The following is a 25,453-nucleotide window of genomic DNA, read 5'->3' on the forward strand; positions in this document are numbered from 1 at the left end:
AGCACAGGTAGGGAGGGGCACGGCTGGGCAAGGCTGCATTTATAGCTCCAGATGAGCAGGAGGTTGGCCCCACCTCACTAGGGCCCGCAGGCCAGGCCTCTCCTTACACTCTGTGTGGAGTTTCCTCCCGTTGTGCAGGTGGAGTCTGGCTCTCAGCCCCCTGGGGAGGTGGTCAGTACAACTAGGAGCATGTCCAAGGTCACAGAGTGTCAGGAGGTGGCGCTGGTCACTCCCAGCTCTGGGCATTTAAGGCAAAGCCTCCAGGAGACAGCGCCAGCCCTGGGAAGCGGGGAGGGGGAGACTCTGGGAGCCCCCGCCCACCAGTCCCAACGTGGCATTTCAGGAGCCGCTGGCTTTACTCTGGGACAGAGTACAGGCGCCCAGCTTGTTCCACAGCGTGCTCCGAGGTGGTTCCCAGGGTGGAACCAAGCGCACCCTGGTCCCACGTGCTCAGACACAAAAGGGTCAGTGGTCCCCCGCACGGCGAAGCTCAGCTCCCTGTGTCAATAGCGGCCGGTCTGCAGATGCCTCAGCACCAGCTGCAGGAGGTCGAAGGTGGTGAAGTTGACGCCCACGGCGGTCAGGCCCTTGAGCCAGTTGCTGGACCCACGCACGGCGCCCTCCTCCCCCACGGGCGGCAGGCGATGGAGGCCGGCAGGTGTGCCGAGACCCCGGCCGTCCGCCTGAGCCACCGCTGGGCGTCCAGAGGGCGCCAGGAGGCCGGCGGGAGGAAGGACGGGGCGGGCGCAGGCCCGGGGGGCGGGGCTGCGGGCGGCCCCTGAACTCTGCGCGGCCCGAGCGTCTCCTAGGTGTAGGCAGCGCCCCCAGCGCGGTGGGCGCGTATCGCGTATCCGTGGTCGACGGCCTCCGGGCCCACTTCCCGGGAGATGCGGCTGAAGACGGGAAAGATGGCGCTGTACGTTGCCCTTGGGGTCACGGCCACCCTCGCTCCGGCAGGGCCGGGGGTTGGGTCCTCGCAGCCGCGGTCGCCGCAGCCGGGGCGCGGGCGAGGAGGCGGGCCGGGCGGGGTGGGTGTTGGCAGGGCTTCCCCACCGCAGCCCGAGTGGCGGCCGCGGCTGCGCGGGGCTCCTGGAGCGCGCTCCGCTGGGGGGCTGCGCGGGGCCGCCTGAGCTCCGGCGCCCCAGGCTGAGGATGCCGTCGTGGAGGCAGGTGCAAGGTCTCCTTGGCCAAAAATCTTTGTGAAGACACTTGGAAGGTGATTTTGGTTGGGCCCACGGGGGAGATACCGCCGTTTTGGCAAGAGCACCGGCCGGAACCCAAGGCAGGAGGGAGCTGAGAACTTGCCTGTGATCGCTGTCCCACGAGACAGCTGAGGGCAGGACAGCGGCCACCACGGCTTCGCCTCCACAAGTTTATTTCTTGCTCACACTAAACGTTCCTTATGGGTTGGCAGAGGGGTCGGGCTCGTTGTCCCTCGCAGAGGGAGGCTGATGGAAAAGCCATCATCTTAAACATTGCCAGTCATTACGTCTAAGGGAAGATGACAACTTGGGAAGGTCTGGCATCCACAATTAAATGCTGTGGTTCCAAAGCAACAATGTCACTTGCTCAAAACTCAGTTGGCCAGAAATAGCCACATGGCCCCACCCACTGGCAAGGCAGGAAGTGGAATCCTATTAATGGACCTAGAAAGGGGAAGATACGGAAATATCGGTGGACATTTCTAACAACTACCACAGAGGCAAGTTCATAGGAAATGAGGAAAGGACACAAAACTATCTCCTTGTAGATTTATGAGTTTTTACATAAACCAACAAGAAATAAAAGAAAACCACTAAATGATTATGACTAATAAGACCTTGTGGCAGTGTTGCTGAAGCATCAGTTTAGAAAAACAAATAGTGGTACTCAATGTCACCTGTTGTTGGTATTTGATAAAGTAGATTACTTTCTCCTCCAAACACTCGATTCACTTGGCTTCTATAGAACTGCAGCCTCCTAGTTTTACACCACCTTCACTGGCTGCTCATCTTAATTTTCTTTTTTCATTTCCTCTGCGTCTCTGTGCCTTCTTAATGCTGGAATACACCAAGATCAGTCCTTGGACCTTTTTGACCTATTCTCTCTTCCTTGGTGATATCTTCTAGTTTTTTAAGTTGATATGGCAATGTTACAAATTTTATCTCTTGGACAGATCTGGACTCTCAACTCCAGACTCACATATACAACAGTGTATTCAAATCTCACTTGAGTGTCTGATGACATCTAAAAGGGATCTTACTGATCCCCTTATATAATGGCATCTAAAAGATTAAGGGAGTTCTCTTCCCTTTATTTGTTCTTTAGGAACTCTTCCCCATTTAGTAAAATGACAACTGCATCTTTGAAAACCTTGAAATCATCAGTGACTCCTCTCTCTTCAATACTCCACTGCCCAGTTGTCAACAAATCCAGAATGTGACTCCTCATACCTCCTCCATTGCTAATTAGTCCAAATCACCATCATCTCTTGTTGTGCCTCTTGAAATAGTCCCTAACTGGTCTTCGTTTTCTACTCTTGCCCCACATACAGCCTGGTGTCAACATAGTAGCCTAAGTAAACCTAACATCTAGGTCAGTTATGGTATTCATACAGTGGTTTCCCATCCCAGTCAGAGACTGTGCAAGGCAGTGTGTAAGAGCACAGGCTCTAGAATCAGACCCAATCAGTCATGTGACCCAGCTACCTGATCTTGGGCAAGTTACTTAAGCTATTTGTGCTGTGGCTTCCTCATCATTCAGGTGGGGTTGTCGAGAGGATTAGGTAAATTAATATGTATAACGGCCTTGGAACAGTGCCTGGCATATGGTAATGCAATATGTGTATCAGCTGTTATTTTATTGTTATTGTTATTTTGGTAAACTCCAAAATTCTTAATTTTTTAAATGTTTTATTTGTTTTTGAGACAGGGACAGAGAATGGGCGAGGAAGGGGCAGAGAGAGAGGGAGACATAGAATCTGAAGCAGGCTCCAGGCTCCAAGCTGTCAGCACAGAGCCCGACATGGGGCTAAGATCATGACCTGTCAGACGCTTCACTGACGGAGCCACCCAGGCGCCCCAAACACCAAAATGCTTAAAATGACCTTTAGGGCTCTACACTTCCTAGCTACCCCAAGATAAGCTCTGTGGTAATCAGGAACTTTTGTCTGTTTTCCCAGCACATAAAATAATGTCTCAGTTATAGCAGGAGCTCAATAAATATTTGTTAAGTGAATTAATGGATAAAAGAATAAATGAATCCAAAGAGGGCTGATAAAATATAAAGAAGATCTCAGAATCTAGTCCTTATTAAATAATACAAATTACACCACAAAGAAGGACGTTTTAGTTGATATCATTGAAGAAATTTGCTTTTCATGTGAAAAAAGTTAAAACTGATGTTTTTAGAAAGCTACACTTCAAAATGTGACTTTCTAAATAAAACACTGAAGCACATACCCTAAAAGTTAAAAGTGGGTTGAGCACAGTTAGCAGAAGGAAGAAAATGATAAAGAGTAAAGCAGATATAAATGAAATAAAGACTAGAAAAACAGTAGGAACAAATCAACAAAACCAAGAGTTAGTTCTGTGAAAAGATCAACAAAACTAACTTTGAGGAATCTTGGGCAAGGAGAGCCAAGAAGGAAAAGTGATATTTTCTGTTAAACTGAGCAGAATAGGATTGGTGATAGTATAATTTGGATAGTAAAAGAAATATGACTTTATTTTATACCCAAACCAATGAAGGGGGCATACTTATTACTTGTGAATAATTATACATAAGTAGGATCATAGTATACATGCTGGTTTAGAACTCATTGTTTTTCTTTTAACAGTATGTTGTGGACATGCTTCTTTGAAGTAAATGTATACATGTAAAAAAAATTTTTTTTAAGATCTCAAAAAAAAGAGTGGGTTGTTGGATTAAGACTACAAGAAAATGAAGGATTTTTTTTGTCAGTGAAGGTAACAAAACAACTTACCAATTGGGAACCAGGAACTATTATTTGCAACATTAAAAACCACGGGGATTATTACCTAGAACATAATAGAAGTGTCTGTTGATGTGCAGTTAAAATAAAACAAAGTAGAAAATAATGAACAGACATGAATTGGTAATTCACAAGCAGGGGGAACCTAAGTGCTTTTAAGTATCAGAGATTCTTATGCTTACAAATAATCAGAGAATTATAAATTAAAACAGTAAAGATATAATCCTTTATACTCCTCAGATGGATAATACAAGGCTGAGACAATTTTTTATACTTCTGAGATTGATAATTAGGAAAATAGCAAGCACTGGCGATGGGAATGAAATGGGAATTCTCATATTCTGGAGAAAGTATAAACTGGTAGAAACCTGCGGGAGAGAAATCTGGCAGTACTAATGAAATTATATATGTGTATCTCCTAACACTCCCACAACCCTGTTCTTGGTTATAGACTTCTCTTCAACACGTCTAAGGATCCCTGTTTGCATCACAGTTTGTGGTAGCGAGAAGCTGGAGGAAACCATGGCTGAGGAAAGAGTAAGTAAATGAGACAAGGGCACCCAAAAACCTGTTATCTAGGATGAAGAAGCAATAATCACACAGCACCTGTGTACATCTTGAAAGTGATATTATTGAGTGGAAACTAATAGGGAGAACCTGATTTATAGGTCAATATAATTTATATAAAGTAAGACTGTGTATTTGTAGGAGTAGGAAAGGAGGTCAGCTCATAGCCATACTACTGATTCTGTTTTTTAAACGTTTTTATTTAATTTTGAGAGAGCACAAGTGGGGGGAGGGGCAGAGAGAGAGGCGGACAGAGGATCCGAAGCAGGCTCTGTGCTGACAGTGGTGAACCTGATGCGAGGGCTCGAACTCACGAACCATGAGATCACGACCTGAGCCGAAGTCAGACGCTCAACCAACTGAGCCACTCAGGTGCTCCCATGCTGCTGATTCTTGTTCAGTGATTCTGCGCCTGCTCATTCCCCAGTGTGAGTGTGTTGGCCTCCAGGATTGGGCTGCAAAGGCAATACCTGATACGTTTATTGTGGAGGAAGGTGTGAAGACTGTTGGGGAGACAACTGCCCTTTAATGCAACTAGCACACCTGGAAAGAAGGTATAGGCATCCCCAGAGTCCCTTAACACAGAGCTCCTTCAGAAGTGTGCACAGATTCACAGGTGATTGGATTTAGGGCCCAAAAAAGACATTGGAAGCCTAGAAGAAAAATACCTTCTTACACCTAAGTAACTAAAAGGGGCAATAATCCAAAATCTTTACAAACAGCATCTTCTAAAACCACCACTGCGGTGTCTTAGAGTTTCCACATCAGACATTAACCATAGTCTTTGGCCTTTGTCGTTCTTAAAATACAGCTACTATCGCTTGAGCTCTTACTATGCATTGGGTAACACAAGCCATTGGCCACAGCTTCTGCCCAGATTTCAATAAAACCAGTGTAAACAGTTCATAAATTGCCCAGTATACTTGTCAGGATGTGTCTTTGCCAGTGTGATCTGTGATTTATCTGCCTTGTGTTACAGATTTTAAATCTGCAGTATTCTAGGCAGGTCCCAAATTATAAACCAATTTCACTTCAGAATTTATTTGGTGACCTTATGGTTGGGAAATGAGAATGTCTTTTCACATGAAAAGAATGGTGTAAGTGGTATAACCCACTTTCCTGGGCACTGGGTTCACAGCCAGATTTTGGAAGCCTGACATTTATACTTAGCAGCTTCCCTGCAACACTCACAGGTTTGCTTTATATGCTGTAACACACCTACCCTTGTGCGACATGCCCCGTAGGGAAATAGGCTGTTTCTTGCGCTACAGAAATTCTGAGGAGGGATTGCAGGCAAGGTAAGTGGTTTCCCTAAACCACTGGATCTCAGTCCTATCTGGGTATTGAAATCGGCCCTAATCATTTTCCAGAAAGGACCATGGAAATCCCGGCAGGTAGGTTTGGGTCAGGTGCAGCAGCCTCACATGTGATGCTGTTACACAGCCATGTTACCAGGCAGCAACACAGTCATTCAGTCCCTGTTCTCGTCCTGCTCACCTGATCTCACCTGTGCCGCAGGAGCACCAGGCACCCTCTGGCATCTGAAGTCCAGCATGCAGGTGGTTGAAAGCCTCAACCATGCTAGTTTGTGGAATCTAACGCATGCCCAGACTGACAAACTCCCATCTATGGCCTCACCTTCACTTGGTGTGGCTTATATAACTTTGAGATTCTCGTGAACGTGACCCCTTCTTTTGTCTTAGTAGTAGGTGATCAGGATGTCGACTTCTGCTCTGATGAACATAAACAAGAAAAGTCAAACCACGGTGTCTGAAGGAGGAGAGAAGAGGTCAGATCTTGAAACGGGTTCTGTGGGTGGCCATGCTGTCCTTTGCTCATTCATTCATGCAAAGTGTCAACATATGCTTAGTGGGGGTCTGCTCTGGCCAGGCCCTTCTCTAGCTGCAGTGGAGCTACGGTGGGGGAACAACGCAGATGGAAGTCTGTTTATATGTCAGCAAAATGTGTAAAACATGCTAGAGGGCAGGAAGTGATAGAAAGTAAGTTAGGAAAGAGCTTAGGGAAAATTCTGGGTGACATGTCTGGGATGGTAGAAGACTGTCAGAAGGGGCCGGAGGGGCCTGAGTGGGGTGTGAAGGAGAACCTGAATAGAAGTAATGAGAAATGAGAAATGAGGTTTACTCGATTTTGAACCACCCCTCCCACCACTTTACGGGTAGTGAAAGGACACGATCCCTCCCGCCCCCCATCACCCTCTCCAAGGCTTAGAGCCTTCACACCAAGACTAAAATGGTCTAGGCTCCTATTGCCCGCATCCCCCAATAGGGCACTTTGCTAGTCTTACCTAGGACTTCTCTAGTTTCTTCCTCACATGCCCTGTATCGCCCCGTTATTTTTTCCTCTCCCTCTTTAATAATATTTCTTGCTTCTGTGAAGATGAGAATGGCTACATATTCGAAAAAAAAACAGTCTAATTTAGTTCTCACTGAGGTGCTTGTCAATAAGAATAAATTTTTAACTGATGTAGCATCACACACTGGGAGGAACAGAGTTCTGGAACTGTTGCCTTCACCTGGGAGCTGGCTCTGGGGTCAGGGGACCTTAACTGGTTGTTCACCATATTTTCCTTTTGCTGACTCTGGAATCCATAGGCTCAAGAGCATCAGGACCTCTGCCTGGTGTTTCTTTGATGGAGCACGTTTGTTGGCAGGAAGGGCCACATAGGGCAGGCTTTGCACAGAAACCTCACGTGTCAGCTGGTGCTGGTGGTTTGCTGTCTGCAGCACTCGCCAAGCTGAGGACACCCCTTTGGTGAACTTAGAAGCCCGGCATGGCCTTCTGAGAGAAAACTTCACGGAACGCCCTGGGCCTTTGCTGTTATGGCCAGTGAGTCGGAGTGCACGAGGTGGGGGAAGCAGCTGGGGTCAAAAGCAGAAGACAGGATAAATGAGTCTATGAAACAGCAGGCCAAGATTTCCAGGGGAACTGCTTCAGCTACCTACTGCTTTGAAATGGAAGGAAGAAAGCAGACCAGAGTACACGGCTCAAAGAGAGCGAGAGGTGACAGAAGGATCATTCTCAGGAGCCTTATGAGCACCGAAACAGGTTTTCATTCAGGATGACCCAAACCTAGATTTAGAGTCTGTCAGGGTGCTGAGTGGCTAAGTCAGTTACGTGTCTGACTTCATGACCTCACGGTTCGTGGGTTTGAGCCCTGCATTGGGCTCTGTGTTATAACTCAGAGCCTGGAGCCTACTTTGGATTCTGTGTCTCCCCCTCTCTCTCTGCCCCTCCTCCGCTCTCTCTCTCAAAAATAAATAAACATTAATAAAAAATTTAGAGTCTGCCGTCACCCCACCCCCCACCTCTCTTTCTCATCCATCCACTTATCTATCAATTCCATCTATCGGTTATCCATCTATCTACTTACCTGCCCGTGAAAAGGAAAAGTCAATCCACATTGTCTGGAAGGAAAGGAAATAGGTCGAATCCTAAAATCTGTTCTTTTGGCATTCAGACTGTAATTAAGAGATTAGAGGTTCAGGGGCACCTGGGTGGCTCAGTTGGTTTAGTGTTTGACTGTGGCTTAGGTCATGATCTCACAGTTCATGAGTTCAAGTCCCGCATTGGTCTCTCTGCTGTCAGCACAGAGCCTGCTTTGGATCCTCTGTTTCTCTCTCGATTCCTCTCTCTCTCTCTCTCTCTCAAAAATAAATAACCTTTAAAAAAAGAAAGAGATAAGAGATTTATTCATTTTGCCAAGAAATACACAGACACACATACACACATTTTTACTTTCTATTAGAATCAGAGGAACGCACACACATTCATAAAGACCCAAAGTCACTCTCAGGGCCCAAGTGAAAAGTTAAGAGTTTTAACTAATTTAGCTTTAAACTCAAGGCTTCCAGTACAGGTTAACCGGAGGGCATGAGGGGCATTGCAGGAGAGCCGGCATTGGAGCAGTGAACACTGGGAGTGAGGACAGCACCCTGGAATGAAGACATATCACAGCTTCCTCCTCCAGGGGCTTTTGTGAGATGTTAGCAGGAAAAGAACTTGGTGTTTGCAATCTAAAGCAGTTTGGGGAAAACATATGAAATGTCTGGAAAGACTTTTGATAATATGATATAATGTTGGAAGATCTTGAAAAAACATGCTGAATTGTATTTCTCATTGCTCTCAAGGACTAGATTGCATAAAGCACTTTAAATTTAGATTATTCCCAATGCTTTATGACAGATTTGAGGTAAGAAACTTGATCTGATTGATTCCCATCGTACTTCCCCCCCCACCCCGTGCAACATACTTCTCATTTAGACTTTCACCCTTTCAATTGCGTTCCTGAACTTCACCTAAACATGTGATATTGGCTTAGCCATTGGGCGGTAAGTGGCACAGACACAGACATGTGGGCTGGAGAGCTGGTGACGCTTACATGTTGTGGCAAAAGAGGTACTATGAGTTTCGCTTGTGGTACCTCCGAACACGGACTCCGAACTCCTGAGTGCCAGAGAGGGAAGTTGAGGTACAGTAGAGTTCTGCACCCCAAGTGGGAAAAAAAAAAGTTCACAGGTGGTTCTAAGGAAGCTGCTTAGGAGACTGCAGTGCTAAACCTTTCCCCCAAACCTCCTGTTGAAGTCCCTGGTAGATAAGGCGAGACCAGCCTGCATCACTCACTAGTTCAAGGCAGTGTTTTAGATCCAGTGTACCTGGGTTTGGATTCTGGCCTGCCTCTTACTAGAAACATAGTTTTATGTTTGTTTGTTTGTTTGTTTTAACATTTATTTATTTATTTATTTATTTATTTATTTATTTATTTATTTATTTTGAGAGAGAGAAAGAGCGTGAGTGGAGGAGGGGCAGAGAGAGAGGGAGAGAGAATCCTAAGCAGGCTCCACGCCGTCAGCACAGAGCCTGACGTGGGGCTCAATCTTACAAACTCGATCATGACCTGAGCTGAAATCAAGAATCAGATGCTTAACCGACTGAGCCACCCAGGTGCCGTAAGAAATATAGTTTTGAATACGTTTCTCAATGTTTTTGAATTGCCGTTTCTTTTGCCATGATTGTGGGCTTAGTGACAACAAACACAAAGCTTATGGCCATGTGTGTGGCCCAGGGCTTGTTTACTAAGAGGTCCAGTGGGTAATGCTTCTGTTTATTGTTGTTGGCTCTTCATTCATTGGCATCCATCCTCTTCTGTGTCCCACCTTACCCCGTGACCGACTGGTCAGGTCCTGATAGACAGGAAATGCAGGATTCCTGGCTTGCAGTGGCTTCAGTTTTCAGCCATAAACCACAGAGTCCTTATCCATCCTATTTCTCCATTTGAGCTCGTGTGTTTCTGTAATTTCTTGTATATTAGCTACATGGAAGGAAGACCAGCCTTTCTTCCAATTTGTTCCTTACCGCACCCAGGGGATGATTTTTCTCTGTGCTTTTTGTTAGTGGTTGTGTAGGTGGGGATTTTATACAACACTCTGGCTTAGAAAAGGAAAAAAAAAAAACTCAAGCCCGCATGCTGCGTCAAAACTTCTCCTCTCAGTAATCAAAAACTGACAATGTTTTATTTCTGTATCACATTGCTTTTACACCTGTCGGCTGAACCACCTGGGATTCTGCGGTTTAAACATTTCATTTTCCTATAAGTATGAGATATAGTGAAGCAGCCACAACAAAAACAGTAAGTTACATGCAATGAACACTGTACCGAAATAGAAAATGCTGTGCAGCCCCAGAAAGTATAATCTCCAGGGGTCAATTCACATGAAAAGTTGACTGTTTGATACCTTACGAGGGCCTTTAAATATCAATGGTTCTCTTTTCCAAGAGAGCAAATTTAAATCCTTCCTAGATTTTAATAGTTTATTTTGAAGTACTCTGCTTGTATATAATTTTTATAGACCAGTGAAGGCTTTTAGGTAAAATACTCCATCACTTTCAATTCCATTTATTAAATAAATATGTATGGAAACCCTACTAAATTCAGAGGGACTAATCCAAGCCCTGTAGGGACTCCAAAGATTTCTTGTTTATAAACAACTTCTGTGGTTTCTTCTCTACATAATATATCACCTGTTTTACATGTAAATAGAGGCTTCTTTTAATTATAATACATCTAAATCACAATTATAGCTCTTTTTTTAATTTATGGTATTTATTTCCCAGTGTGAATAACATAGTTTATAAATCAAAGTAAAAGGTTATATTCAATTACGCAAACACGACTTTTCCAAAAAGGCAAGCAACTGGACTTGAAATATTTTACTTCAATTCATGTGTTATTGAGTAAGTATATGTGGAGCACCTACTATGTGCCAGACACTTTGGTAGTATCTGGGATATGAATAAAACAGGATCCTTTCTAGGGACTCAAAATCTATTAAAATGCAAGTTGCAATAAAACATGGCACACACCAGGACAAGATGTATTTAAAGTGTTAAGGAGGTTACTAGTAAGAAGTTACTGGTAAGAGTTGGGGGGTGATCCCTTAATTTCCTGCTCCAACTCTCCAAATAATCTCTGGCCCTCCACATCTCCCAGCTGATGAAGCCAAAAACATAAAGGTCATCATCCATGAACTGTCCCTTCCCTTGATCTCCCTCATTCAGTCCATCAGCTGGTCCAGCCACACCCTTCCCCTAAATTTTGAACCTGCCAGTTCACCTCCATTCCCGCTTTTCTCCCAAATTCAAGCTGTTGTGCACTTTCCTCGGGTCCTCTCCAGTAACCGGTTCCTCTGGTCTCCTTTCTTCCATTCTTGCCACCCTACAGTGCTTTCTCTGAACAGCAGTAAGTAGTGTTTTAAAAACATACAAACCAGGGGTGTGTGGGTGGCTCAGTCGGTTAAGCATCCGACTTTGGCTCAGGTCATGATCTCACGGTTAGTGAGTTGGAGCCCCATGTCAGGCTCTGTGCTGACAGCTCAGAGCCTGGAGCCTGCTTTGGATTCTGTGTCTCCTCTCCCTCCCCCCTCCCCTACTCATGCTCTCTCAAAAATAAAAATTAAAAATAATAAATAAAAATTAAAACTACAAACCAAATCATGTTCTACTGTCTCGAGCTCTTCAGTGGCTTCCTGTTATGCTTAAAATAAAACCCAGCCCCCAGCCAAGACTTCTAAGACTCAACATGAGCTGTCCCATGCCGTCCTCATCTCTCTCCACTTTCCTCTCGGCTCCAAGTCATAACAGCTGTGACATGTACAATCGGTGTGCCATCTTAGTGCTGCAAGTATCTCAACCTTCTTTCCATTTCTACATAGGTCTAACTTGCTGTCGCCTCAGACCTGCTGCATGGAACTCGCTCTCCCCAGATATGCTCATGGATGGCTCCTTGTTTTCTTGGAGACCTGAGCTCAGGAGTCCCCTCCCCACCCTGGCTCAATTCACTCTTTATTTCCTTCTTCACAGCACTTACCTCTGAAATTGTGCTGGCCTCTCATTTGTTTCTCTTTTCTTCCCAATCCCTCCCCACTCTGGCCCTCCACACACACATACAAACTCACAGATGAAAGCTTTGTAAGATCAAGGATCTCTTCTGTCTTCTTTGTATGTATCCACCCAGCACTTACCGTTTGTTGAATGCATGAACGAATGATTTCAGAGGGAAAATGACATTGGAACTAGGTAAGATCTCATCAGACCAAGATGATGGAGTGAGATTCTAAAACTATCAGCTATTGCCTAGTGAGAGAGACACTTAAAGGCAAGGAACTAGCAACACCATGGTTAATATTCCAGTTGGGAACAACTTCCTGAACGCAGGCATAGTATATGGATTGAAATATGCTTCACTTAAGGCAGAGCCAGACTAAGACTGAATACTAACGCTTGGAACATGTTTTGATTTTTTAAAAGTTTTGACTATTGGAACTGGTGTCTGCATTCAGAAATAAATCTCATGGATTATATCTTTCCAATTATATCTTCACTGTCTGGTATTTTAAAAGTGAAATGGCAATTTAAAATTTAAATGCTTCTTTTGTATGTGATTGGGAAGAGGGGTCATGAGAGTGCACTGACAAATACGTTGATATATGTGGAACATACTCCATGACAAGATCGCACATTGTTTACAAGAGTCTTGGAAATAGAAGCTTGTTACCCATCACCGAAGCTTTTTAACATAGGCCTTAAACCAACAGTGACGAGAACCTGGGGGAAAACAATCCCTACCTTTACTAAATTGTCTGGAGGCCATTTTTGTTCTTAATTGAAACTTTCAAGTTTTCTTATGATTTATGGAGGAACTGGAAATAAATCAGCTTCCATCTTCTCATTGTCTTTATGGGGAGTTCACCATTTTCCCACCCATCATGAACATTTGTCAGGTAATTATGGAAGCTGGCCTCTTATAAACCAACAGTGTTGACCTCTCTAGAAACCACAAAATTAGAACGTGGACAACTTAATGAAGAGGTTTTTTTCTTTCTTTTTTTTTTTTTCAAATTAGCATTTACATTTTCCCAAGAAATGTATAAGCATAATAAATGTCTGGTGTCAATGGCACAGACATTCTTATCATCTGAAGTCTAATTATTCTGTTTTCTTATTTCTAATAGATAGTCACTGCTAACTTGTTCTGGCTTCTGAAGGTTTGAATTGATCTCTGCATCCCCTCTATCCACAGAGCTCATCTGTTTTCAGAGTTGGACATCCCTTCTGCCTCAATGATATCCTGATTTCCAGGCTAGACTTCTTACCCAGGCATTGGGCCCATGGTTTCAAGTGACCATAGGACATTTTCATGCAAAAGATCCACCACCAAATAAAATACAACAAACCCCAACTTTTTTTTTTTTTTAATTTTTTTTTCAACGTTTATTTATTTATTTTGGGGACAGAGAGAGACAGAGCATGAACGGGGGAGGGGCAGAGAGAGAGGGAGACACAGAATCGGAAACAGGCTCCAGGCCCTGAGCCATCAGCCCAGAGCCCAACGCGGGGCTCGAACTCCCGGACCGCGAGATCGTGACCTGGCTGAAGTCAGACGCTTAACCGACTGCGCCACCCAGGCGCCCCACAACAAACCCCAACTTAACCAAGATTCTTCTGCTATCCATTTGGTCTATCTTTCACCCCCGCATCTCCCACATTCTCTCTCCGGTATGCCTATCCACCATTCCCTCATCCCTTCCATTCAGACTGCAGCACAGGCTTATATATTATCTCTTGGATTCCTTGCTGCTAGTCCCATTGGATACGCACTTGTACACATTTCATCATACCTGAATCAAATCAACAATGTTCTCATCTGTCTCCCTGCCTCTTATTTCTTTGTTCCTCATACCCAGATACGTTTTCAAAGACAATTTTCGCAGCGTAACCATGACTAGAAAGGGATCCATGAACTCTTCACTTACCATGAGAAGATTAGTTTCACATCATCTATGATAACAATTCTCAGGTCACCTGGGTGGCTCAGTCGGTTACGCGTCCTACTTCAGCTCAGGTCATGATCTCACAGTTCGTGGGTTCGAGCCCAGCGTCGGGCTCTGTGCTGACAGCTCAGAGCCTGGAGCCTGCTTCGGATTCTGTGTCTCCTTCTCTCTCTGCCCCTCCCCAGCTCAAGCTTTCTCTCTCTCTCAAAAAAAAAAAAAAAAAAACACTTAAAAAATTAAAAAAAAACAATCCTCAATAACTTACCACTTAATGCCCCACTTTTTTTTTTTTCCTTTTTGTGAGCTTGCAATCTGGATAATCCTGTCTCTTTGCTGTCTTCTCTCCAGCCTTTTTTAGGTGGTCCTCTATTATTTCTGTCCATGGCCTTCTCTCTTCTCATCAGTTATCAAGATTATTTTTTTCTTCAAAGCACTTTTGAAACTTCATCTCCTCAAATAAATCTCCCCTGGACACTCAAATCCCTCTCCACCTTCCTTTGTCAACAGGGTACTCTCATGTATTGTTTTGTGTGCTGGGGTTGTCTCCTTCATAAAAACTTAAATTCTTGCAGGGTCAGAGGTGTTATTTTCTGCTGCATCGCATCTATGACAGTGCTAAGCCTTTAAAAAAATTTTTTAGTAAGTATTTGAGGAATCATATAGCAACAGAGAATCTTCCATGAGGGCTGGGGTCATGCCTTCTCTGTTCCCGGGTTATGTATTCAGTAGGTAACACAATGCCTGGCACATGGTAAGTGTCCAGTATACATTTTGTGATTGAGGGAATGAGTAAGAAGAGCTAAGTGCAGTAAAAACCCTCCTGTGTCAATTTTTATAGCATGCATTTAACAGGTAAGAGCAATCAGGAGAAAGGATACCTGAGGCAGAATGTCAAATCCAAAGACACATATCCATAGGTTAAAGATAGAAGCTATGGCATGTATATGTTAAACAACTAGCATAGGAGAATGAATCATGACAATCAGAATGCAGGCATCTGTTGAACCCTCAAAAGCTTTGAGATTTCTGCAACCTTTGGTCTGATATAGGGACAAGGTATCATGGAGCAAAGATGTACAGTTGCTTCAAGCAGTGAGAAAGCAAGGGGGAGGAGTGGAACTGGTTCACACCATCAGGAAGCAGGTGGATGTGCCCGCGGAGGGATCAGTGCAATATGTCCTTAATAAAAATGATGTTTTTTCCCCTCAATTTTGGGTTAGGTCCCCAAGTTAGGAGCTGTCATTCCATACTCTACATCTACTATGGCATTTTATTACAACTGTAATAAATGATTTTTTGTTTGATACATTTCTTTAATATCTGCGACAGGTGCGAAGTGCAAGCTTCACATAGGCTTCTTGTATCCTTCATGTGTAGAATGGAGCCTGGAGCAGAGCAGGTGTTCCATATATATTTGTTGAGTGAATGAGGAAATCTAGGTCTGTGGTGAAACAAGCACAAGCATGTGTGTATGTGTGTGCACTCATGCATGCGAGAGACACAAAAATAGACCCACAGGATAGACCTGAAGACTCCAGGAAGATCTCAGAAGAACCTTCAGACCCATTAAGAGAATGGAAAATAAGTGCTAAGAAAAAAAAAAGTAAGAGTTGACATTGCAAAATTTAGAGCTAAGAATGTTGCAGGATGAGGCAGTTCTGTGAAGTGAAAAGTGCCCATGCCTAGCTGTCTCTTTTCATTTGCATCTGTGAAATGGGGACAACAGCAGAATCTCCTTACATTGGTACCAATTGGGGTTGCATCTGTGAATCATTGGACCCAGTCCCTGGTTCCTACACAGGAAATTGCTTATCCTTTGACAATTTTCTTTTAATTCAATGAACTTATAGGCTACTCTTTCTTTTTTTTTTTTTTTTTTAAATTTTTTTTTCAACGTTTTATTTATTTTTGGGACAGAGAGAGACAGAGCATGAACGGGGGAGGGGCAGAGAGAGAGAGGGAGACACAGAATCGGAAACAGGCTCCAGGCTCTGAGCCATCAGCCCAGAGCCTGACGCGGGGCTCGAACTCCCGGACCGCGAGATCGTGACCTGGCTGAAGTCGGACGCTTAACCGACTGCGCCACCCAGGCGCCCCTCTTTTTATATTTTTTTTCTCCCTTTTTTTTTTCTAAATGTGTAACTGAAAGTTTTATAAATTTATAATTAGTGAAGCATCTACATTAGAAGATGAGGAAAACTACCTCCTGATAGTGGTCATTCTTTTTTTTTTTTTTTAAATTTTTTTTTTCAACTTTTTTATTTATTTTTGGGACAGAGAAAGACAGAGCATGAACGGGGGAGGGGCAGAGAGAGAGGGAGACACAGAATCGGAAACAGGCCCCAGGCTCCAAGCCATCAGCCCAGGGCCTGACGCGGGGCTCGAACTCACCGACCGCGAGATCGTGACCTGGCTGAAGTCGGACGCTTAACCGACTGCGCCACCCAGGCGCCCCTATAGGCTACTCTTTCTTAAGGGAATATGATGAAACAAATTTGAGAAAAACGAAGAAGCAAGACAGAGCACAATGTAACAGAATGGATTGTACATGCTCAAAAAAGATTCAAATCCTTGGAAAAAGAAACTAGAAAATGTTTCCTCTGATTTCGACCCATCCTAAATACTTTGTGTGTGTGTGTGTGTGTGTGTGTGTGTGTGTGTGTGTATGTGTGTGTACAATATATATCTATATCTGTCTCTTCATCCATAGCTCAGACTGCATCTGTCCATAGTTGTCCATATATTTTAATTAATGATAGATTTTTTGCATTGATATATAAATAAGTAAAAAGTGAGATTTCATAAAACAAAAAGTTGAAATTATCTCCCTTCTCCGCCTTCCTTCCTCCCTCCTTTCCTTCCTTCCTCCCTCCCCCCACTTCCTTCTTTCCTTCCTTTATTGAAGTGATCAGATCAAAATAAATACCAGAATAGGTTTTTCCTTTTACTTTGGAATATCTTCTGCAGTTTTGATGAACTTAAAATTTTGCTTTAGGTACTAAGGGCCATAATCAAGTTTTTAAAGAAAGCACCAAAGTAAGTTCTGCTGACCTCTACATCTGGCAGGTGTTGGGCATTTTTCTTTATTCACAGTCTGGGCAACATTAATCTTTGTGGAGGGATCCTTCTGTGCCCCACGTGCCCAGTATGATGGCATGAAACATCTGTGCACTCTTGACCTTCTAATAGGAAGGTGGAACACTCAAGGGTCCTGAAGATCCTTCTACAGCTTCCTGCTGTTGAATTCATTAAGAGAAGATGGTAAAAGTCAACATAACTAGAGGCCTCATCCCTAGGCAGATCAAGGAGTGGGGTGCTCTGAGCTTTGAGCGTTGCTACCATGTCACTGACCCCTTTATCAGATGACTGGACCTGGACACAGAGCTACGGGGTCCAGAAGTAATAATGGCTATAAGTTGCTGGTTTCTCAAGTAGCATTCCCCACTAAAAAGAACCAGGAATCCTTGGAAAAATAACTGATTCCAGCTCTGGGACAAGGAGTGTACAAGATGAGCCTACAACATCTTAAAGCAGAAGGTAAAAAGTAAAGAAATATATGAAAAATGAAAGAAACATACCATGAAGGACACAAGACATAGGTCAAAAGACATGCTACTGGCCAAATATGTGACAAGTTGAACATCAGGATGAATAGTGACAGTAATGAATTAAAACCCACTGAGTAAAAAATATCTGAGTGTGGGGGCTTCTGAGTGACCACATAGGAAAACGGAGGGATCAAACTGAATCTTGGGCAGGGATCTTTTCCTGAAATATAGAGTCAGGGACTCCAGATTTCCCTCCTGGAATTAAAATTATTGAAAAAATGTTGGAATTAAAAAAAAAAAGATCTTTGCGGTAAAATTGTCTGCATCGGTCCAAACCTCTTTTCAACCATGGTCCCAGATGAAGCTGCACTGTGCTATCAAGAGAACAATGGTTAGAGGTAAAGCTTAGGAGAGGGGGTGAAATGTGAGCAAAATTTGTGTAGGAAGAGCGCTTGCCTCTTAATGGATTCCATTAGAATTTGCCATTTAGCACTGAGACAACGATAGACCACTTACTGCACATTTACCTTGTGTTGGGTATTTTGCGGATGTCATTTAATCTTTGCAGCAATCCTGTGAGGTAACTTTTATTGTCTTTATTAATCTCCTCTTGTAGAGGAGCAGACTGGAACACTGAGAGGTCAAGGTCACGCTCAGGCCGTGCAGCCAGTAGGTGGCCAAGCCAGGGTTTAAACCCAGGCAAAAGGATTCCCAAGGCCAACCTAGGCAGTGCACCATTGTTGGCTCACCTCTGTAACGGTCAGAACCTATCCTGAGGACAGGGGCTACCAGTGGACTGATTATATATAACCGGGCGATCTTTTTATGATCCAGACAGAGGAGCGATGTCTTTATTCACTTCTGATGGAAAACAAGTGCGTGTTTTCTCCTGAAGAATGAAGAACGCCAATAAAGGCTTCGGCACCTGAAATGGCCTCTGTGATAATTTACTTTATTTGCAGTTTACCTGTCACTGACCTACGACGGTAGCATCTGGCTTTGCTCACTGAAAAGCAGGGGCTCGTGATTAACTGCCTTTGACTGTTCTTTTCGCAGAGCCGTCTGCATCTGCTGTGCTTTGCAACTGGAATTTCTGAAGCAATTCCCCCTGACATGAAAATTAGGTTCTATACAAACAAAAGTTTCATAGCAAAAAGGGAAATGAGTGAGGTCACGATAATATAGCACTAGATTTTCAAAGAAGCAGAGCCCCAAATAAGACATGGACTGTTTGGATAAAGTCCCCAAGACAGACAATACTTTGACGGGGGAAATTACTTTCCTTTTCTGGTTTCTCTAAGCATCTGACGTTACAGACCACACTGTCAGTGCATGTGAGCACAGGGGAGGCACCTAACAGAAGTCAGGGAAATCTTTCTGAATTCGTGAAAGAAAAGGACTTGTCAAGGCTAGAATATGGAAGAGGCGATGTGTTTTAGGTAGAGGGGGAGCATGAACAAAGGAATAAAGATGTGGGAGGAAACCAGTTTAAGAAGTTTGGAATGCCAGTGGGAGAGGCAGAATGGCTGGCCAGGTAGGTAGGAGGCAGATCTGGGAAAGTTTCGTGCATTATGTAAGTGAGTCTAATTTTATTCCACAGGCAAAAGGGAGCCATGAAAAGATGTTAAACGGAGTAGTAGCATGGTTATTTGCAGATTTTAGAAAGCTCTCTGGAAGCATGTTGTCCATTAGATTGGAGAGAACAAAATGGAGCAAGAGAGAACTAGTCAGACTACTGGAATGACCATTGTGAGAAAGGATTGTGGCTCGGACTGAGGCAGTGGTACTGAGTGCAGACGGGGTGGATATAAGAGGTCTTTAGGAGTTTGAATCTATATGTGTGGTGACTGATTAGATGCAGAGGAAGGGAGAAGAGTCAAGGAGGACTCTTAGGTTTCTGACTTGGACGCTAGGAGGATGGGAGGGACTTGTATATCTGTCTGGTAAGAGCAAAGGACCAGGGATGGTGGAAAATGTTGGCTAGAAAGCACGAGTAGAGGCTGTTTGGTATTGTGAGGTCTTGGAGAGGCAAGAGGATACGGGGTACCAGTGCAAATAGAAGCATCACATCTACAAGATGGGAGAGCAAGGGACAAAGAGGGAAGCAGGTGCAATAAGTCGTACTGACACACTGGATGGGGCAGCAGTGCTCAGAAGATTAATGACTTCTTAAATTTTTTCTAACAGGTAACAGACGAAGTTTTGGCTAAGCATAAGGATCGAGTGTTAGGTGGGAGAGAGGTGAGGGGTGGTGAGGGTATGAACTGTTGCAGACAATAGAAAGGAGTGTCGCCTGGGAAGAGGCAATGTGTCGGCTGGACGGGTTAGTGGCTTTGAAAAAGCTGAAGGAAGGCATAAACTGGTAGTGGTACCATTCTGCTCAGTTCATGATGCATAACTCCACCCTATTGTGTTACACCCCGTTATTGTATTATAACTCACTATTCTTAAGACCACAGTGATGGCAGGGACCATATTGCATTTAACTTGGAGAATCTTCAGTGTTCAGAACAGGGCATGACCCGTATTAGATGCTCAATATACTTTTGTTGACTTGAAATTTGTGCAGCTATAGAGCAGTAGACATGAAATACTATTAGCAAACAGCACTTTTTCCCCCCAAGTGCATTAAATGGCAGTACCTTGGAGAACTCTGAAAGTAGAACAGTCAATATTTTAGGATGGTTCTCCCAGGAGTGACAGTTCTCTGTATGAACAGGTGTATCTGAAAAGACCAATTTGCTGCCAATAGTCACTTTCCTGCTGCAGACTCGGGGTTTAATGATTTAAGGCAAGACAGAGCACCTGGCATTGTTTACAGGGCTCTTTCTTCACAGTGACAATATACAAGAGTCTGTGCAGGGATTTCAGGGAGAAAAGTGAAGGGATTTGGAAAAAGTGATAAAAAAGGATAATGAAGGAGAAGAGTGAGCTGAGGACAACTGCCAGTTGAAAATTATTGACACCGTATATGCTGCAAGGCAAAGAGCACAGAGTGGAATAAAACAAAACTAAACAAAACAACTCCCCGCCCCCCCACCAGCCCCACCTAGGTCCTAGTGTTATCTCAGCCTACAATTGTATGATCTCCAATGTGACCTTTAGGCAATTTTCTGAAACTCAGTTATTTTTGTTAGCAAAGAGGGGTCACACTTCTTGCATTAGATGATTCTTGTAATAGATATTTTGGGGAGCTGCCCAGCACTTCACAAATGTGTAGTGAAGGCTACAGATAAGAACTGTGAGGCCGAGCAAATGTGCTTCCATGGGGGCTTCCATGTTTGCCTCACTGCCTTCCCTATGCTTGTGCCCCCAGCCAGCCCAATCTTCTGTTTCTCTTTCTTCAATCCTTTCGGAATGAATTTTATCTCCATAAAATCCTTACATAGAAGTTTAAAGTTAAATATAATGTAGTATTTACTTCCCAAGGTAGTCTTTGCAGTGTATCCAGAATGATCCTTGACACACCATCTTTCCAATTCCTCAAAATTTGCAAGTCGGGGGTAATTTGTCAGTGCAATCCCATGAATGTGTTTTGTTCCAAACCCTGTATTAGGTGCAGGGAATGAGGTACAACAGGGGAGATGAACACAGCTTTTTCTATGCTAATGTTCATAATAAAGTATAAAATACTCATAGAAACACAGAAAAGAGATTAGTTTTATCTGGGTGTTAAGAGAAAGCTTTCTAGAAGCTGTGCTATTTGACCTGGGCCGTGAAGGATGAACACAATCAATACAACTGTGCCAGATATAGAAGGGAAAGACCTTTCTCAGGTAGAGAAAAACAGCATGGACCAAGACCTAGAGGTAGCAAAGGGAGTGTGTGGAGTGGACAGGTGGTGTAGCCACCAGATTGTTCATTCTCCAATGGTAAATTCTCACTAGAAGTAAAAAAAAAAAAAATCAGATGTGGACACAAGAGCCTTAAACATGGGAATTTCCATCGCTTTGGAAGACTGATGGCTACCAGAGACTCTAGAATCGTGACAGAAAAGAGTAGTGAAAATCCCTGTTGCACATACATGAGCTGTTACCAGGAGTGACACACTGAAGCTGGTGCGTTGAAATCGCATTGTTTTGTGGAAAATCCCAAAGACGGCTGCAGATTAGCTGTGATTTAGGAAATGACTAACAAAGGAGAAGAAAGGAGCACGTGAGTTGGTGTTTTACAAACCGACAGATGGACACACACTTCTAATCACTGGAGATGTTGAGATATCTGTAAAACGAATGGAAGCTCACCTCTTCCTCCTGAATTCTTCTAAATCTCATGACAATTACATAGCTACAGCTTGTATATAGGCATCAGAGGGGAAGCTGGATTTACTGCAGGCTCTGCTACTTAGATATGGGCACATGGCCAAGCTATTTGAGGTCTATAAGTCTCATTTGGTTCATTTGTCTGAAAAGATGGGAGTAAGAATACGTACTTGGGGAGCCTGGGTGGCTGAGCCGGTTGAGCGTCCGACTTCAGCTCAGGTCGCGATCTCGAGGTTTCTGAGTTTGAGCCCCGCATCAGGCTCCGTGCTGACAGCTCGGAGCCTGGAGCCTGCTTCGGATTCTGTGTCTTCCTCTCTCTCTTCCCTTTACCCACTCATGCTCTGTCTGTCTGTCTCTCTCTGTCAAAAATAAATAAACATTAAAAAAATAAAGAAAAATAAAAGGATAAGTACTTATTTCACAAGGTGGCAGTGAGGATTCACAAGGAAGTTCGTAGGGCAGCCTGCAGAATGGCTGGCATCTGCCATGTGCTCAAGAAATGGTGCTTGTTACTATTCTTGTCTTAATTCTATTGCCTTACCTCTATATTTAATAATTATGATGGTTTAATTTGCCCAATTTCACCAGCAGATCTCCACCTGTGTTTTAAAGATTGTTGTTCCCATCTAGCTAGCCTTGCAGAGCCAGAGCTCCTGAATAGGAATTGTTGTGGGTGATAATTTTCTTGTGAGAAGCCAGATGATGAACCGTGCTTTACCTATTTTATAGATGCCCACACTGAGGTAGAGACCTTGGATGTGCCCCAAGAAATTCAGACTCTGAGCTAAAACTATAATTAAATTCCTTCAACTCCAAGCCTGCAGACTTTGTCATTTGCCTCTGCAATCTTGTCCGTGCCACCATATGTCATCCGAGTGCTGAAAGGCACAACTTTCATAAGGCTCTCTGTGCACCATGCTACGTCACTGTGGCTAGCATCCCACAAAGAGTGACTCCTTTAGAAAAATCCAACTGGAGAGGAGCGAGGGTAATAACAATACAAGGGATTGTAATTTAATCACATCAAACCAGAGAGATAGCATTTACCATGATCAGATGGTAATGGTAATGGTAAAAGAAAAGAGTAATTCATTTTTGTGGCGTCAGAATTGGATTTTCCCAGGATCAAAACAGAGCTCAATTCTTTGGACTCCCGATGATACTATCACTAACAGAGAATGCCAGGAGCAAGAACAGAAGCCACTGCCTGTTGAATAGCTTTCCCCAAAATTTATTGTCCCATTTATGGATGTGAAAGTCTGAATTGTAAAAGGAATGATGTATGTCTCGGTTAGATATGGTCTTATATAAGATTTTTCATTTTGGAAATTTATTAATATTCCTTAGGCAGTTCATCCTTCATGAGAGAGGCAGTGGTGGCATGGCATTTAATAAGTTTGCAGCAACATTAAGCTCTATTGATCTGAATTGGTCTATCTGCCTTTTGCCTTGATAGTTTATTACTGTGATTCACAGGTAGCAAGATGTACAGTCACCCAGTTTCTATTGACTAGGCTAGAAAATGTATTACATGTCATTGAATATATTGCAAGTCTTGGGGATAATTTACACAGTATATTTTGTTTTTGTATATTAAATTATTTTATCCTGGCATTAATGTCAGTACATAAACACATAGACCAATGCTCAGTGAACACTGAACGTATGAATGAATGAGTAAATATCTCGTATAACATAAAAGAAAATAAGTCGTGGATTCAAGTTTTCTGCCTGAGAATGTTTAAGGCCTTTGGTCAAGGAGAATCAGTTGGGTTGGTTAGGCAGCAGCTCACAACTTCAGATCCTGATGTACTATTTTGGTTGCATAGCCTACTTACTTGATTGAAGTTGGAAGAGCTGATGGAGTTAATCTGAGTTAGATTTCTTGAAGCAGCATTAGGAGCTAGGGAAGCCAAAGTGATAGAATGAGATCAGCAATATAAAATAAGATTTGTGAACTGGGGTGATGGAGCGGGGCGGGGCACCTGGGTGGCTCAGTCGGTTAAGCATCCAACTTCTGCTCAGGTCATGATCTCACAGCTTGTGGGTTCCAGCCCCGCGCCAGGCTCTGCACTGACAACTCAGAGCCTGGAGACTGCTTTAGATTCTGTGTCTCCCTTTCTCTTTCTCTGCCCCTCTCCCACTTGTGCACTCTCTTGTGCACTCTCTCTCTCTCAAAAATAAATAAACCTTAAAAAAAACCAGATTTATGAACTGGGACCTTGGTGGGACAGATTTTCTGAAACAGATTGACTATACTTTAGTAAGGTTCTAGGAAATCACTCTAAGCATGGTTGGGTGTTTGTGGTTGGTTTTATTTATTGATTTATACATGGTTATGTTCTATCAGCTGAAAGTTTATCAAGTCAAGATGAACTATAAGTATTTTAGGATTTAATTTAAATATATAATAATAGTGGAAATTATTAGACAAAGTTCTAGGTTTTTCCATGGATTATCTTACTTAAACCTGGTATTATTACTACCTTCATATTCCAGTTTACTGAGATCTAGAGAGTTTAGTTATCATGCACAAGGTAAAGAAAGTGGTAGACTCAGAGCTTGAGCCTTTGGAAGCTGACTCCAAGGTTTGGGCTCTAAATAAGGAGTCTCTAGAAGTGGGATGTACCTCGGCATTGCCAGGAAGCATTTCCTGATATTTTCTACCACATATATGTGGTTCCCCAGCACTACTGGTGGTCATTTCTATGATAGTAAGTAAACAAATAAAATATATTTTACCCTCAACAAACAAAAAAGATCATCCTCCAAACAATTCTACCATTCACCATCTCTCTATGTTAAGATCTTCTATACTTGCCATTTTGTGCTGATGTTTGCATTCATTTATTCATTAAATATTTTGTTGAGAGCTCACAATGTGTCAGATACTGTTGTAAGTGCTTGGATTCCATCATGAATGAAACTGACAAAGATTCCTGTCGTCATGGATCTTACAAATCTTATATTCCACCAGGGGAGATAGAAAGTAGAAAAGAACTAGAACATATAATAAGAGGGTTTATTAAAAGCTGGCCATTACTATAGCTACAAGGAAAAGATGAATAAGAAGCATCAGGTGTGCCTTGGTCAGGGGGAGGGTTATTTAAAATAGAGTGATTGTCATATGTGTTGTTGAGATGATGTTCATTAAGCAAAGATTTGAAGGAGGAAGGGAGTGTGGCATGTGTGTTTAGGTGCAATGATGTTCATTGTGTCCAGGAAACTCGGTCATCCTGCCTAGTCAGGAGACTAAGGGTGAACCTGTGCTCATGGGTGAAGTCAGAGCTAAATGTTGTATGTGCAGTTTGGTCTCAAAACCTTGGCCTCATAAGACTCTTGAGAAAACTGAAGGTGTCATTTCTCAGTGACAGACTAGCTTTGCTTTCAGGTGGTCGCAAGCTCATAAACTCTGCAGTCAGCATGAGCCATCAGGATGGGCCCTGCTCCAGGATGACACTCACTCTGCCTAACATGGTGGTTTTCCATCTCAGATCCCCAAATGTGGGGGGTCAGTACTCCAGCCTCTAGCGGCAACTCAAGGTACTGTCTTCCTACCCCTTCTCCACCTCACCAACCCCTTGCGACTCCCCAGTATTCTGACTTTCTCATCCTTAACATCTCACATGAGATGTTAAGACCTAGGATAGTATTAGATCTTGGTGCTTCGAGCTGGAGTTTTTCATAGAAGTACATTCACTCAGAATGGAAATGCTAATGAACCTCTCAGCAGAATCTCTGATTGGCATTTACCTG

At 43.4% G+C, this 25,453-nt stretch overlaps 1 long non-coding RNA gene across 1 annotated transcript; it reads left to right on the top strand.

Moving 5' to 3' along the window:
• The first annotated feature begins 793 nt into the window (after window positions 1–793).
• On the top strand, window positions 794–25,227 carry LOC125164267 (uncharacterized). Its single transcript, XR_007151703.1, has 3 exons — window positions 794–916; window positions 4,425–4,510; window positions 25,089–25,227. It is a non-coding gene; the product is annotated as an uncharacterized LOC125164267 (long non-coding RNA).
• The last annotated feature ends 226 nt before the right edge of the window (window positions 25,228–25,453 follow it).

Source organism: Prionailurus viverrinus, chromosome B1, assembly GCF_022837055.1.
Source record: "Prionailurus viverrinus isolate Anna chromosome B1, UM_Priviv_1.0, whole genome shotgun sequence".
In the NCBI taxonomy this organism is placed as follows: domain Eukaryota; kingdom Metazoa; phylum Chordata; class Mammalia; order Carnivora; family Felidae; genus Prionailurus; species Prionailurus viverrinus.